The 17,680-nt window shown below is 41.6% G+C and overlaps 1 non-coding gene across 1 annotated transcript; it reads left to right on the top strand.

Annotated features, from left to right (window-relative positions):
* The first annotated feature begins 1,577 nt into the window (after positions 1-1,577).
* Trnav-aac (transfer RNA valine (anticodon AAC)) lies at positions 1,578-1,650 on the top strand. The gene has a single exon. It is a non-coding gene; the product is annotated as a tRNA-Val (tRNA).
* The last annotated feature ends 16,030 nt before the right edge of the window (positions 1,651-17,680 follow it).

Raw genomic sequence — 17,680 nt, 5'->3', positions numbered from 1 at the left:
AGCGTCTGATTTTTCGCCGATCTCGGCCGTGGCGAAGGTTCTCCGTTCGTTCCGGGACGCCACTGTCGCTGCTGTGTGACATGTTGTTACGTGGGTCGCAGTAAGATGAGCAGCAGTCATGCGCCTTGCTTATAAGTATTCGCCATAAGAATAAAAAGGAAGATCTCGTACGAGACGAATCTATCAAAGATCCAAAAGAACAATATAAAATACTTTTTATTTAATTTTGCAATCAATCAAGCACTAAATGCATGTTAGATTTGGTCAACTTGGAAATCACAGTAACTATTTTCAATTCTCAAATAATATATAAGATTTTAATAGCACAAACTGCGACATAGTCGCGTGTACAAACAGTGATCCAATACTGTCAAATGTTTTTTTATTCCATTCTTTGATCACAATATCAATTCTTTAGACGATGACCGGTTTCAGTCCGTAATGACCATCCTCGAATCTCCTTTAGGACATGGTGTAAAAAAGATCTGAGGATGCTCATTACGGACTGAAACCGGTTATCGTCTAAAGAATTGATTAATAGGGTAGAACTAGCAGAAGAAATTTGAGCATTCTCTGTGCTTTTGGGCAAAAAAAAAAAAAAAAAGCCTAAACAATGCACTAAGTTTAATGGGAAAGTTAAATTTTTCCCAAATCTTACTAATCCTTTAAGAATATTTCCAACACCAAAAACTGTGGCAAATGACGAAAGTAGTTTTTCTAAGTTAAAATTAATTGAAACCTCTTTGGCGTTCGACTACAAAAAATCGTCTTTATGGTTTGAGCATTTTGGCAATTGAGCTTGGGATCGTTGATAAGTAAATTTAAAAATTGTAGCAAGACACTCTGCAGAACTGAAAGTAAAAAAAATCTTTTTTATGATTTTAGCGTACTTGATATTATCTTGTTTTATTTTCAAAATAATGGCATTTAAAAATGTAAAAATTATAAGGTTATTAGTTAGTGGCTAAGTACAGATAATTAAATAATTTTTACTGTTGCTTCATTAGCAATGTTATGTTATATGTTTCTTTCTAAAAGTATATTTTCATTAAAATTTAAATAAAATGATTTGATTTTTGTTGGAGGTATATAAGGGGGCGACGTAACTGCTAGAGGGGGCCTCACTTCCAGGGCATGAGCCATACTTACTGCAGTTGAGACATGAGCATAAAATGTTACGAATTTTCTTTCCAGTTATGTTTTATAGTAGTACGAAAAGCAGGGAACGACAGTGTGTCAGCCAGCAGACGTGGTGGGTGTCGCGCAGCTGTTTGCCCGCAGTGGCTTAACCAGCCAGGAATCCCTGGCGGCCCACACACTGACCAACGGAGCTTCTCTGCCTCAACGGCACATGTACCGCACGCAGCTGGTCTGCTCACAAGACACAACTGTATCAATACCGACTCCTGTCAGCCACATTACTGGCACCTACTACTATGAACCACACTGTTCAGAAATAAGTTAATTTGAAAAAGGTACTAAACACGAAGAAGAAAGTTCCTACTATACCTAATTTTGCTTTTAATGTGCGTAAATAAAAATTATATGTTCTAATTTAGAGAGGTGGGTTACCATCTGTTTCCGTGGTGTAGTGGTTATCACATCCGCCTAACACGCGGAAGGTCCCCGGTTCGATCCCGGGCGGAAACAGAATTTTTATCTTCATTTACACACTCTTTCTTATCCACGGATGTAGAAATGCAAATTACATACGAAATATGAAATGACTCTGTGCAACAAATTAATGGTCAAAGTTGGGTGCTGAAAGGTGCTTACATGATAAAATGTACTAGCTACACGGGCATGGACTGCTTCTACGCTTACAAGGTATGAAGAGAATGAATAATCGGAGTGTCAAGTCAAATCACATTAATGAATCAACTGTATTCATCAGTCTGCTTTAGACGGTGGAGCGGCACGGACCTGTTGTCCCGGCCGCGGGCGCGCGTGGACGAGGAAGTGTTTTCACCGCCGATACTCGCGCGTGTTGTCTAACTATATCGCCATGACACACAGTTTTAGAAAGACTACGATCCATTTTACGTTTGACAACGAATATGCCAGACCGCAGGCTTTCGAAACAGAGCGTTTTCTGAGGGAAGAAGTTCGTTTACCTGCTATGAATCTAACTGGAATACACCTATCCATTATAAGTAGTACAATGTACGTCAAGATGACCGATGAAGCTGCGTGCGAAAGAACTATCGCCGCTGCTCCAAGAGGATTTAAATTTCGACACTCTGATGGCCATATCAGCGATGTAACAGTAGCTCCACACGTGGGTGTGAGGGTCATTCGGATCTTTGAATTGCCGTTTGAGGTACCAGAATCGATGGTTAGTGAATCGCTTCCACCATCTTGGACGGTACTCAGTCATACGCCTGAACGCTGGTCGAGTTTTAGCACCTATCCCGTGCTAAATGGCGCCCGACAGGTGTAGGTCGTCCTTAACAAGCATATCCCTTCTCATTTTTATGCTGGAGTATGTCGAGCTATTGTGATTTTCGATGGCCAGCCACGCACATTCTGGGAGTGCATACAACGACGCGTCATGCAACTGCCACATGGAGAAGCGTCACAGCGAGAAGTTCCCACGCAACTACCGATGACGTACGTGTCGGTGGCCCGCTGGGAGGTGTCCGAGTTTGGAGCGTGTTATGAACGTGCTGATGCAAGAACAGACCGAATTCTAGGATCATGGAGGTGACTCGGAGAATGCCCCTCGACCCACGTCACGTCAGATGAGGGAGGGAGGAACCTTCCACACCCTCACATGTAACATGCGGCGTTGAAGTGGAGGTCGAGACAGTGGTGGCAGCAAAGGACCAAAAAACGCTCGACGAACACAGTGAGGTGTCACCTACGGCGGCAGAGAGCAGGGCACGCAAAGAACGATCGCAGAAGCGTCGCAAAAAGCGTCGCTATAGTTCGGGAGACACGTCCTCCCATAGCCTAGGGGATACGGATGTTATTAGAGTCGAAGAAATGTCTGACACGGAACACGTGCCTTTAGATGACGCTGACAAGATTCCTTCAGATGGTGACCGGATGTCCTGCCTTTCAGGCGGTCCCTCTTCATTAACACTGACTGAGGACGGAGGAGTCAGGGACACCAATGTCCCGGCAGATACGTCGAAATGCATCACAGGAAATTCCTGCGACTGAGCAGAACCAATCGAGGAGATACAGGAACTGGCTCCCCCACTTGATGACTCACTTATAGGATGCACACCACAGAACGAAAACAACGAAGGGCAGCCCTTTGGCAAACACCCCTCTACATCTACATCTACATGATTACTCTGCAATTCACATTTAAGTGCTTGGCAGAGGATTCATCGAACCACAATCATACTATCTCTCTACCATTCCACTCCCGAACACCGCGCGGGAAAAACGAACACCTAAACCTTTCTGTTCGAGCTCTGATTTCTCTTATTTTATTTTGATGATCATTCCTACCTATGTAGGTTGGGCTCAACAAAATATTTTCGCATTCGGAAGAGAAAGTTGACGACTGAAATTTCGTAAATAGATCTCGCCGCGACGAAAAACATCTTTGCTTTAATGACTTCCATCCCAACTCGCGTATCATATCTGCCACACTCTCTCCCCTATTACGTGATAATACAAAACGAGCTGCCCTTTTTTGCACCCTTTCGATGTCCTCCGTCAATCCCACCTGGTAAGGGTCCCGCACCGGGCAGCAATATTCTAACAGAGGACGAACGAGTGTAGTGTAAGCTGTCTCTTTAGTGGACTTGTTGCATCTTCTAAGTGTCCTGCCAATGAAACGCAACCTTTGGCCCGCCTTCCTCACAATATTATCTAAGTGGTCTTTCCAACTGAAGTTGTTCGTAATTTTAACACCCAGGTACTTAGTTGAATTGACAGCCTTGAGAATTGTACTATTTATCGAGTAATCGAATTCCAACGGATTTCTTTTGGAACTCATATAGATCACCTCACACTTTTCGTTATTTAGCGTCAACTGCCACCTGCCACACCATACAGCAATCTTTTCTAAATCGCTTTGCAACTGATACTGGTCTTCGGATGACCTTACTAGACGGTAAATTACAGTATCATCTGCGAACAACCTAAGAGAACTGCTCAAATTGTCACCCAGATCATTTATATAATTAGGAACAGCAGAGGTCCCAGGACGCTTCCCTGGGGAACACTTGATATCACTTCAGTTTTACTCGATGATTTGCCGTCTAGTACTACGAACTGCAACCTTCCTGACAGGAAATCACGAATCCAGTCGCACAACTGAGACGATACCCCATAGGCCCGCAACTTGATTAGAAGTCGCTTGTTAGGAACGGTGTCAAAAGCTTTCCGGAAATCTAGAAATACGGAATCTAGAAATACGGAATTAACTTTAGATCCCATGTCGATAGCGACCATTACTTCGTGCGTTGCACAGGAACGATGTTTTCTGAAACCATGCTGATTACGTATCAATAGATCGTTCCCTTCGAGGTGATTCATAATGTCTGAATACAATATATGCTCCAAAACCCTACTGCAAACCGACGTCAATGATGTAGGTCTGTAGTTCGATGGATTACTCCTACTACCCTTCTTAGACACTGGTGCGACCTGCGCAATTTTCCAATCTGTAGGTACAGATCTATCGGTGAGCGAGCGGTTGTATATGATTGCTAAGTAGGGAGCTATTGTGTCATCGTAATCTGAAAGGAACCTAATCGGTATACAATCTGGACCTGAAGACTGCCCGTATCAAGCGATTTGAGTTGCTTCGCTACCCCTATGGTATCTACTTCTAAGAAACTCATGCTAGCAGCTGTTCGTGTTTCAAATTCTGGAATATTCCATTCGTCTTCCCTGGTGAAGGAATTTCGGAAAACTGCGTTCAATAACTTCGCTTTAGCGGCACAGTCGTCGGTAACAGTACCATCGGCACTGCGCAGCGAAGGTATTGACTGCGTCTTGCCGCTCGTGTACTTTACATACGACCAGAATTTCTTCGGATTTTCTACCAAATTTCGAGACAATATTTCGTTGTGGAACCTATTAAAGGCATCTCGCATTGAAGTCCGTGCCAAATTTCGCGCGTCTATAAATTTTACGAATCTTCAGGATTTCGCGTTCTTCTGAACTTTGCATGCTTTTTCCGTTGCCTCTGCAGTCTAAGGCGCTGCAGTCATAGACTGTACGGCTGGTCCCGGCGGAGGTTCGAGTCCTCCCTAGGGCATGGCTGTGTGTGTTTATCCTTAGGATAATTTAGGTTAAGTAGTGTGTAAGCTTAGGGACTGATGACCTCAGCAGTTAAGTCCCACAAGATTTCACACACACACAATGACATGACGCGAGCATGACAACGACAACGGATCTAGAATATAAAGTTGGCACAGTGAACATTAACACCGAACGATCGTTTGCAAAGATGCAACTTTTCCGGGACATGATTTACGCCACAGACGTCGATATTCTGCTGGTGCAGGAAACCTGTAATGTTCCCTAGCGCCGACTCCAGTCGTAGGACGTGCCACAGCGATATTAGTCCGGGAAAGGATTCCGATGTGTGACCTCGATTATCTCTCTTCGGCTCGGGGTTTGGCGATGACCGTGAACGGCATTCATATTGTCAACATCTATGCACCCTCCGGATCTGACAATCGACGGGCGCGTGCGCAGTTCTACTCGGAGGAGATTGCGCCCCTATTCCATGGGAGATATGACCACGTCTTGGTAAGATGGGATTTTAACTGTGTTCTCACACCGAAGGATAAAACCCCTAATTTCAGCTGCTGCTACGCATTGCACACGATCTACCGGGACATGGCACTAATGGACACTTGGGAAGTGTCGCCTGTCAGAGCCGTATCTAGACGTATCCCACGTCACTCCAACACACAAGCCCCACACATTTTACAGAGCCTTCATCATCTTGAAGAGTCCCCTGCTGACATGCAGGGTCCATGAGTTCATGAGGTTGTCTCCATACCCGTACACGTCCATCCGCTCGATACAATTTGAAACGAGACTCGTTCCACGAGGCTACGTGTTTCCAGTCATCAACAGTCTAATGTCGGTGGTGACGGGTGCAGGCGAGGCGTAAAGTATTTATGTCGTGCAGTTATTAAGGGTACACGAGTGGGACTTCGGTTCTGAAAGCCCATATCAAATATGTTTCGTTGAATGGTTCGCACGCTGACACTTGTTGATAGCCCAGCATTGAAATCTGCAGCAATCTGCGGAAGGGTTGCACGTCTGTCACGCTGAACGTTTCGCTTTAATAATCATTGGTCCCTTTCTTGCAGGATCTTTTTCCGACCGCAGCGATGTCGGTGATTTGATGTTTTACCAGATTCCTGATATTCACGGTACACTCGTAAAATGGTCGTACTGGAAAATCCCCACTTCTTCGCTACATTGGAAATGCTGTGTCCCATCTCTAGAGCACCGACTATAACATCACGTTCGAACTCAAACATTGATAACCCGCCATTGTAGCATCAGTAACGATCTAATAACTGCGCCAGACACTTGTCGTCATATATAGGCGTTGCCGACCGCAGCGCCGTATTCAGCCTGTTTACATGTCTCTGTATTTCAATATGCATGTCTGTACCAGTTGCTTTGGTACTTCAGTGTAAACTAGTTCCGCATAATTTGCACACACGGGTCATTCAGTACTGAGTGACCACCGTGACATTTTCTGGCACTGGAGCTTTTCGGATGCGTTATGGATGGGCGTGGGGTCAGCATGACGGTCTTCCGACGGCTGTCAGTTTCCCATACGCTGGAGCCACTACTTCTCACTGAAGTAGCTCCTCATCTGGCATCACGAGGCTGAGTGCATCCCATTCCAGGCTTCCCACCAACGAAAAATCCCTAGCAGTGCCGCGAATTGAAGCGGGTCCTCATGATAGAAGCATTGCAATAACAATTTCTGTTCATATGAGTGCTTTTGTATCTCGATGCCATACAGGAATACATATTTGAAAGGCTAATGTCCTTTAGATGCAACTACTGTCTTCTGCCATTGACTGTTCGTTTCAGTTCCAAGTAATTGTCATATCCTATCCTCTTTTTAGCGCCTTCCAAAAACTTCATCCTAGGCCGTCCTCTCCTTTTCTTTCCCAGCACTTCATCATCAAGAATGTTAATGATCAATTCATTGTGTTTGATGGCACGTTCAATAAATTTTATTTTTCTCTTCTCTATTTCCTTCAATAATTCTCTGTCTTCGTTGACCTCCCTCAAGACTCCTACGTTGGTTTTTCTTTTGGTTCAGATCGTTTTTGCCATTTTCTACCATCTCCACATTTCAATAGGTTGAAGTCGATTTCTTTGCGATTAGATTAGATTCAGTTTTCGTTCCACAGACCCAAAAATGAGCTGATTCTCTTGTGAGTGGAGAAAGTATAATACAAAAAAACATAGAACACCTGAATATAATATTCACTTCCCTGATCATTTGTCGGGAGATTGTCAAGATTTGTAAATACATTACAGTAAACTGGAACTGCTAATATTTACAGAATTAATACACTGCCAGGATGAAACATAGTTACGCACTATTAATTAATTTATCATACATAAAATATTTGGTCTTCATTGCTCTAACTAAGTGTTGTCAAAACTGAAATCTATGGTTATTTAAGCTGTTCTAATAATCCCTGTTAAGATATTCATGAACAGCGTGGAAGGAATTGGCTACCATAAGGTCTTCGAAACTCGGTTTAAACTGTGCTTTATCTGAAACCAAGTTTCTAATGGTTGCTGGCAATTTATTGAAAGTGTGTGTTCGTGAATATTGGACCCCTTTGAACCAAGACAACTGATTTTAGGTCTTTATGTAGACTTTTCTTATTCCTAGAATTTATACTAGGTATTGAGCTGTTGGTTGGTAATAGAGACATTATTTGCAACTAATTTCATTAAGATATAAATATACTGAGAAGTAGTTCTTTGAACAGGTTTCTACATTATTTTCTTGAATTTACATCATAAACGTGTCTTATTAAACGCTTCTGCACTCTAAAAACTTTCGTTTGGTTTGAAACGTTACTCCAGAATATGATCGCATGTGACATAATAGAATGAAATTAAGCAAAGCATTCAAGTTTTTTTATTTATATCTTCAACATCTGACATCATATGCATAGCAAATACAGACTTGTGTAGTTTCTTCCCAACTGAACTTATTAACAAGTTGTAATCCCAGAAATTCAACACTGTCAACCTTTTCTATCTGCATGTCTTCATATGTTATACACATGCTGGAAAAAATCTCTTGCAGGTTCTGAACTGCATATAGTGGGTCTTTTCAAAGTTTAATGACAGTGAATTAGGTTCTAACAATTCATTAATGGCAGTGAAAATTTGATTAGTATCCATTTCCAAACCTATAGTTCAGTTGACATTTAGTGTAATGTTTGTATCATCTGAAAACAAAACAAACTTAACATCTGGCAATGTAACAGACGAGAGTTCATTAATGTACACAATAAAAAGCAATGGGCCCAAGATGAAACCTTGAGGAACACCACATGTAATTAACTCCCAATCAGATGAAGACTGATTGCTTACTCCACAGATATTTCGCAGTGGCACCCTTTGTTTACTGGTAGTTATGTAAGATCTGAACCATTTTGCAGCACTGCCAGTGACACCATAATATTCCAATTTACTTAAGAGTATGCTAGGATTCACACAGTCAAAAGCTTTTGACAGATCACAGAAAATGCCAGTAGCATATGATTTGTTATCTTCTGAGTTAAGTACGTTCTCACTGTAAGTATAAATAGCCTTTTGAATATCGGATCCCTTAAGGAACCCAAACTGTGACTTAGGCAATATATTATTTACTGATTTTATTCACTTCCATAGAAGAGTGTACTCCATGTATATGATTTTACAAAGGATTTCTGACATCGAAAGTCATATGTTTGCTGTTTAAGATGTGTTCTCTGTCATAACTGCCTGCTTTGCCAATGCTGTCCTTCTATTCACTTCCATTAAATATTTATCGTCTTCGGTGATTGTACTACCAAGGTAAGAAAATTGTTTAACCTGCTCAGTTTTGAAGTAATTAATTTTTGTATTGGTTTTAATTCTCCTATATTTTGCCACACTGTCATTATTTTCGTTTTCCGGTTGTTCACCTTTAATTTCTGTACTTTAAAAAGGTTTGATGGAACTTGCAATATTATATTCATTTCTTTTTCAGAGTCTGCAACTTTCACGATGTCATCAGCAAATCTTATTAAATGAATTCTTTCACCATTGGCTTTTATTCCCTTTTCCTTCTCCTTCACGATTTGAATAGCTTCCTCAGTGAACACATTAAATAAATGTGGGGATAGGGGACATCCTTGCTTAACTCCTTTTGTTATCTTTGCTCTTCCTCTAAATTATTGATGTTTATTTTTGTGCTTTGGTTCTGATACAGGCTATCCTTCCTGTCAAATCCTATTTTTTCATAGCAGGTTTCAGTTTACACTCTCAAAACGTTTTTCTAAGTCAGTGAAGGTAAGGTAAGTTGTTCTATTCATATCCATCGCTCTCTCCAATAGCATGCACAAAGCCAAGATTGTTTTTCCTGTTCTTCTGCCTTCTCTAAATGCAAAATGGTGTTCTCTAATATACTTATCTATTCCTCCCCTTTTCCTGCTTTTAACTATATTAATGAGTACTTTGGAGGCACGTGAGAACATTGACAGTAGTTGGCGAATGACGCAACCAGGAACAAAAACTTTTTAAAATGTTTTTATTTTAGTGCCATAACCGGTTTTGAGCTCCCATGCCCATCTACAAACTGCTAATATTTTCAGTTACGTAGATGGTTTGATCAACAATGTGTGATCTGGTCCTGCATTGAACAAGAATATTTGAATATTTAGTGCTACTTTTTAAGTTATTTCGTCAACAAAAACACGCTGAAGTGCTTCATGTATTTAGTTATAAAGTGAAATAGTAGTACTCAGATAAGTTCCAGGTAATAGCGATTTGTTTCGTTGTGATCCATATTATTTTCCAGATTGATGTTTATGTTGTTGAATTGCAAACAGAACAAATATTGTAAATAAATTACTGTGCAACACTTCATAATATTCTTAATGTCAGTGCTCAGAGTCACACATGTGCTAAATACTTGAAGTTCTTTAGAATGCAAAGATTATACACTAAGCAAAGATACAAAGATACCATTCATTTCCTATTGTGCAAGGATGTAAACAGAGGTAAGATGATGTGTGGGGTGCGCAAAATGTAATATGTTAACAACAGAAAAGTGTTTGTACTTTAAGATTAAAGTTATTATTAAAGGATTATAGGACAAGATGTTTTAAACATTCTTTCTTTTTATGTAACTGTCACTAAAAATGTTGACGAAATATTTTAAAGACCACTGGTCGCGTACTACAATCAAACATAATTACAGATAGACACATTTATAAATAGAGACATTTGATTAGCATTGTTTGTAAGTTAGTTGCGGGAAATACAAAATAAAAAGATGGAGGGTGGGATGGAAGCAACACATTTATTCATCATGATACTTTGCATTTACACAATTTTATACTGATATGATAAACAAGTTTTATTTTTTGTGCAGAGTTCGAACGCGTGGACTGAAGAGTGTGAATATATATTGCTACTGCCTCTAAGAGGTCCATTTTCTTGACTTTGTTAGTGGTATGTAATATCTGTAAGTTGTCATTAACGTTAAAAACAGCGTATCCATATGGATACATGTGAGTGGCTGTTGCAATTTTAATTTGGTTTTTTAGTCTATAGGCAGCCATGCGTTCATAGCGTCTTATACTTAAGCTTATGCAAGTTTACCATTCTACCATAAAAAGTGTGTGTTGTGGTGGACGAAGAAAGACGCCTGAGGCAGCCTTGTCGGCATTTGTTGGATGTCGTAGCAAGTCTAGATTTAGTTCAGAAGGAGATCGAGCTGTTGGTGAAATACACATAAAATATAAAATATTAGTTCCTTTTGCTGTAATTCTTTAATATACAAACTCAACTTAGGTACATTCCATGTCCACTTGAATGACAATATATATTTGTCACTGTCGCAGCCTGCAAGAATAGATCTTTATACTTGAATAGTGCTAAAGAGCAGTCACTTATCGATGTGCGTTTAACTTCAAACTTTAGTACATGGTTTTGACTAATAATGCTAGCTCTGCTGAATCTGCACTATGTTGATGCTGCTCTCTTAATCGCCGATCACAGCATGGGGAGAGCGGCGCTGCACTCTCACGTAAATAGACTTCCGGCAGCGGCAGACTGTGGAATCTCTTGGTTGTGCGTCTTCTCCGGCTTCTCTCATTGTGGCTACGTCTGGCAGCGACTGTCTTTACGTTGTGATGTCGCCGTGAGGTATCAGCTCTAACCTGGGACCTCACTCTTCGGACGACAGCACAGCGTGTATAGTGAAAAATTGCTGGCATCCCTTTAAACTGCGAACATCATTATCTCATTATGAGAGAACCTTATCCTGTTTCTTGGTAGTTCCATTAAAGTCTCATAGCAAAAATCAACCGATTCAAGGTCTACGTTCTACCACTGCGCTGGACGACGACGTCACCTGAAGACTTTGGGTTGCTGGACATTTGAAAAATCTCGTGTGTCGTTTTGACGCGGCAAGATACAGCTAGACACCTTACCCGCACTGGTACTCCAGTACGAGTGGAGACAGTATATATATATTACGAGTGGAATATTAACGTGTGGAAAATTACGTAACTCAATAATATTCATGCAGTTATGTAATTATTTCTAAACAATATGATAATTATGTAAAACAGAGACAATATTTGTCTCACATTCTTTGTTAATCTATGTCATTCTTTTCTCTTGTTTTGTACCCTTTTGTCGTCTTCTTCTGATGTACGTCGCCGACGTAAGACGCGAATCGATTTGAGGTCTGTTGAATGAAAAGCATTTAATGTAAAATTATTGTACTTTTATGTTAATTTGCTAGTAAAAAACAAATAGAGCCAAATGCGTTAAAAGTATTTATGATTAATTATTGAAAAATCAATTCCTCTTTTAATTATAATTTTGTATTAATTGTTTTATCATAGCTGCAAGAAGCGCAGCCATTAGTTGCGATTATATAGCAACTTCGTCTGTACTTCTAGTTGAAAATAGCATGGGTTTGTGTTAAACCAATTTGCAAAACAATTTAATAATATTTTTATTGGTGGCATCAATTTAAATGATTAATTATTTATTGAGCAAAGGAAAATCTTAATTAAAAAAGAAATCCTCTATCTTTTGTTGGCCGCCATCTTAACTTTCATCACAGCGGCAAATTTAAATTACTTGAAACTGCAAATAATATTCCGATATATAAGGAATAAATGTGCACCGGTGGTACTGAACTTAATTTATAAAAGAAAAAATTAATCGAATCAGACTGCATTTTCTAAGAACAGTGCTGATGGTATTTATTGTTGAACAAGATTTCATTGCTGATGTATGAGGCCAAAATTAAACTACGCACGAATCACGGAGAAAAATATTTCTGGTAGCAAACGTCAGTGTTGTGTGCGGGTGGTATTCTGTGGTTCCTTTTCATGATCAATTTGCTAAGAATAATTAAATCCATCGAAGACAAAAATTATAAAAGCTCTGATGTACGATCTGTAATTTTAGTGATATGAACACAACTTACAGTCAACATTATTACATTACGTCAGGTGGAATTCTTGTGCAATTTGAACAAAATAATTATCCGGGAGATGTTGTAGTATGAATAATGCATTATGCATGTGTATAATATTGTCAGTATCATTTACAACCGAGTGAATTCAAACCGCAGAATACCACAGAGTATCGTATCATCCATATTCATTGCATTTGTCCATGTTGATGATACACAAAAGCCGCCACAACAGTTATTTTCCATTTGTGGTAACAAAGAGAAGGGGATCGCCGTCGTGCTCCACTGACGACAGACTCCTACACCTTACTCATTTGCGATGGCCTTTTTTATTTAGCGAGGATCGCTGTTAACACACACACATGTGACTGGTGTGGTACTCGAAACCACAACATCCACTGTAAGAAGGGAGACAGTACGGAGGGTGACGAGCACCTCGCCTGCGTCTGGGCTGGTCAGCTCACCAGCAGGCAGTGGACTCGCACCCTGTCTGGTGACGGCTGGCTGGAGAGCAGGAGGCGGCCTTCCGCCCAGCCAGCACGGCTCGGCTGCGCGGCTTTGCGTCAGCAGGCCAGCGGGTTATCGCGGGGCGCGCGCCCGCAAACAGCCGCTGAGCTACGCAAACAGCTGCTCCGCCTCTTGCGAAACCGCGCCCGCTACCACTTGCTTTCCGTATCGGGATTTAGGTCTGAATCAGCTCATATCGTTTGTTGTTCATTCATAACTCATGGCGGCGTACGCTCTTTAATCTCGTCCCTCTCTTATTGAAAGAGGAGGCAAGGAATTGCTTGTTTATTTTTAGTGCCATAAGGATTCTCCGAGTGCTCTTAAACACTACTTGCGATAACCTGTACAGTTCTTTACACCATTCCCTTCTCTTCTAGAGCTGATTAATTCCGCGTAAATATTTGAATAGAGTGAGGCTGACGTCGAAGCGATATACGGGCAGGATCATAAATAGCAATAATCTGTACTGGTTCTCCTAACTTTGTATCCCTCTGTCCCTCCGGTCGTGCACACCACCAGCAACGCCAGTATAGCCGATAAAGAAACTGCATACACACTACTGTATAGTAGGAACAACACGTGATTTAATTTGTAGATGGTTTGGCTGTAAATATGGTGCGAAATTTGATAGACAGAGCCGCCAGCTTGACACCAACAATGGCTTCAACCTGGCTGAACACCGTGGCGAACTAAAATCGGATGACGGACACAGGTACATCATTCTACGCTACATCAACTCTACGCCAGAGTGGCAGGTGGCGAGTGGTCCCTCACCAACCAATGACCACATGTTTTCAGTTGGCGAGAGATTTAGAGAACGTGACGGCCAGAGCCACAGTCGAACACCCTCTGTATCGAGGCAGTTCAGAACAGCACAACCAACATCAGGTCATGAGTTATCTTTTTCAAAGAGACTATCTCTGCTCAAGTGTTAAAGGATGCCGCAGCAATGATCGCTGCGATGACAATTCGTGATGCTCCAGACTTCATCGCACTCTTGAGTGAAGTTACTTGTGCCCCTTTAAACAGGTGCGACAAACCCCGGGTGCTCTATGAACGCGACCTCTTGTTCGTCTGGTGCTCTCTTGGTATGCGGATTCCCACTGCTGCTGAATCTCTCACCCCAGATCATATAAAATTATAGTCACCCACATGACGCTAATAGGCCACTTGAAAAACCAACTGTCGAGCACGTCGTAAGACGTAATTTGATAAGTTCTTGAAATCGTCAGGGGACTCGCCTATTACTTATGGTTGAATAATTTACTTTAATGGTTGCTGAATGATAGAGTTTGATCTGGTAAAATAATATTTATTCAAACAGTCTGTAGAAATTAGTCATGATACAAAAACATCGAGGTTATACAACAATTTCGGAATGAATGTACATAATTAAAGCGTAACAATGATAGGAAAATGAATGGTTGCTAGGGTCGCCACCAGCATGATGATGGACAGTTAAGGGTGGTTGCAAAACTTTAAAAAAATTACACAAAAAAGGTACGAATTCGAATAGAGCATCCGACGGATCAATGAATAAGGGAAGAATCAGAAATTAACACCATGAGGCGGGTGAGCTCCAATGAGTTACCTCGATAGCGAAACAAACATCAGCGGTTACGAGAAATGTCCTCTTTGAAGCAAGAATTAGGTTGCAGAAAAACTTGCGTATCAGCGCGTGAAGCACGTAGATCAAGTTAGAAAGACTAAAAACAGAAACAAATAATTAAACCTCTTCCCTCAACACATCGCGATTCCGGCGGTCGGGAGTGTGCACTGCAAATGCGATCTTACCATGACTGCCATGAAGGTGGTTGCCGACAAGTTGGGGTGCGTTGAACTGCGGCCGCTGTTAGCTGTTGCTGGGCTGAGCGTTGTGATGAGATTGCGAATCGCACATCTGATCCTCTTCCTAATTACTCTCTGCGGATCCTCGTAAGTTCCAAGTGAAACTTCAACGACTTGGTAGAGGGCCAAAGTCAAGAAAAACACGTAGAGTGCAGAATCCAGAATAGCATCACCAAGTAGAAGTTAGAATCAGAATGCCCATGTGAATCCGAATACGATTACAAATGCCTCTCTCATTGTTTGGTAAACATCCTTCAGACCTCGGAAAGGCACCCGGCACAATTTTTTCTAGCCAATTCTACAAAGGGTCTAAGCGCTCTTCCAGTCATGGATCTGTAAATGCTTCCACCATGAAGTTAAAATGAATCCGCCGGTGAGATATGTTACTATGGAAACAGGAGGTGGGTGTCGCCCCTTTCCCACCCAGACTACTTGGTTGGAAATTCTGGAAAGTTTGTTGGGCTTCGCTCACCACTCCCACAGCAAGGGCACAGTTCGGAAATGTGAAGACACACGAGTGGCTATATATTTTGCTTGAGGAAGCGTATCTGGAGACCATACACAGCACCATAACGGAAAGTGGACAGCTGAGAACTCCACCCCACAGAGTTCTCATCCCTTCCATCAGTGGTTTCCTGTTCTGCCACTTCAGGACACCAGTCTTCCGTTCCGTTCCGTCACTTATTGTTTGCCGTAAGCTTAGCCTGGAGGATAATCGCTGCAAAGGCTCGGCCGACTGTCTGTGAGGCCCACTAGCGTGAGACCCTGCACTCCAAATGCCCAGCAGCTCTTCCAGAACGAACGGAAGTTCCTCATGTTTTCGTCCCAACGAGAAACCAGATTGATTAAATGCACAAGAATGAAACGTTAGAGGACTGGGTTACCTACATTTCCACTCGCTATTCACTAGCCACTCATACAAACAACACGCAAATAGGTGGAAAGTTGACAAATGAAACTGAATCGCAAAGTAAATGAAGCAAGAGAATCTCTTATGTAAATTCAGTACGCAAATAGGATAAAATGTAAGGAGATAGGCCTAAAGCAGGTCGCCGCCTCACACAGATGCGCTTCCCAACTCCAGTCACGGGACGTGCCTGTACGATCCTGCATGGCCAAGCAAACAGTACGTCCATCCTATCACGCGCTAGTTATGTGGAGCCAGGGACAATCTTCGATTCTCAGTGTGAGGGAAAGCAGCCTTCGGTGCAGGGCCAATTGACACAATTTTTAGCCATCAGAACCACCACTCGCGTCACCAGTCACGCTAAGAATGATGAGCAACAGCAGTGTACACAAATCGAGTGACAGGATGTGTGCAGAGTTTTCAGACTGGCGTTAGAGCATTTACGTTACCAATTCAAGTACGTTTATTAACAACCTCCAACTCAACATACGCTCAGTTAAGATAGTGGGTGCATGCACGATTCTTTCTGTACCTCTTTCCTTTCCCTCAAATTTGACTTCGGCAATCACTGTGGGATTTGCACGAGCTTAATAATTCCCCAAATGTTGCGTTTCATATCAGTCTCGTTACCTGACCTTTGCTAAGGTGCTGCTACTTCAATTCCGTTGCCAAGTAGAATTAATACTTAATGAACGTAACGATTTCACGTCCTTGTGTCCTTGTGTACTTGTGTACAACTTTAAGTAGATAGCAAATTGTAATAAATAGAATTTTATATTGATTACTGTTTCATTCAGCAATTTGATGAAACTCTCTGTTAAATCTTATTAATTAAAGCACCCATGTTTCACATTTTCTAGAACCAGTCCTGTTTAATAAATTAAATTCATTAAGTTACCCATTGCGTGACATCTGTAATTAAATTCAGGTCTTTCTGGAGCTGATTATCGGCAAGGTCATTCAGTACAGCTCTATCTGATATGCACAGGAGTGTGTCGATGGCTCAGCAGTAGCCTCATAATATTAGCCATCGAACGAAATCAGAGACTCGCTGTTAGGGTTGTAATAAGTTTGTACAACCCATACGAAAGTGTCTGAGAAATGCTTGGGAAACTTAACCGGATATCCTTGGAAGGAAGGCGATGTACATAGTTCTCGCAAAACCGAGTTGGTTAAATTTAGAGAATCTGTATTCCTGGAACACTGCGTGACTGTTAAGTGCTACCGCCGTACACTTGTCTAGTGATCAGAAGAATAAGATAAGAGGGATTAGGTGAGGTACAGAGACTCATATACAGAGGTGACAGAACTCATGACAGACCTCCTAATATAATGTCGGACTTCTTTTGACTGGTGTAGTGAAGCAACTCGGAGTGGCATGGGCTCAACAAGTCGTCGGAAATGCCCTGTAGAAATAGTAAACCAAGTCTGCCTCCATAACCGTCCATGATAGTGAAAGTAATGTCACTGTAGGATGTTGTGCACGAAATGACCTCTCGTTTATGACCCATACGTTTCTATGGTATTCATCTCGAGCGATCTGCGTAGTCGAATCATTCACGCGAGTTGTCCAGAATATTCTTCAAACCAATCGCGACCAGTTGTGGCCCAGTGACATAACGCGTTGTCATTCATTGAAACATGAAGACCATCAATGGTTGCAAATGGTCTCCAAGTATCTGAACGTATGAACGTAACCATTACCGGCCAAAGATCGATTTCGTTATACCAGATGACCGATTCCATTCAATGTAAACACA

The sequence above is a fragment of the Schistocerca serialis genome, chromosome 2 (assembly GCF_023864345.2).
Source record: "Schistocerca serialis cubense isolate TAMUIC-IGC-003099 chromosome 2, iqSchSeri2.2, whole genome shotgun sequence".
Taxonomy (NCBI): Eukaryota; Metazoa; Arthropoda; class Insecta; order Orthoptera; family Acrididae; genus Schistocerca; species Schistocerca serialis.
This window is presented reverse-complemented; position numbering and strand designations above follow the sequence as displayed.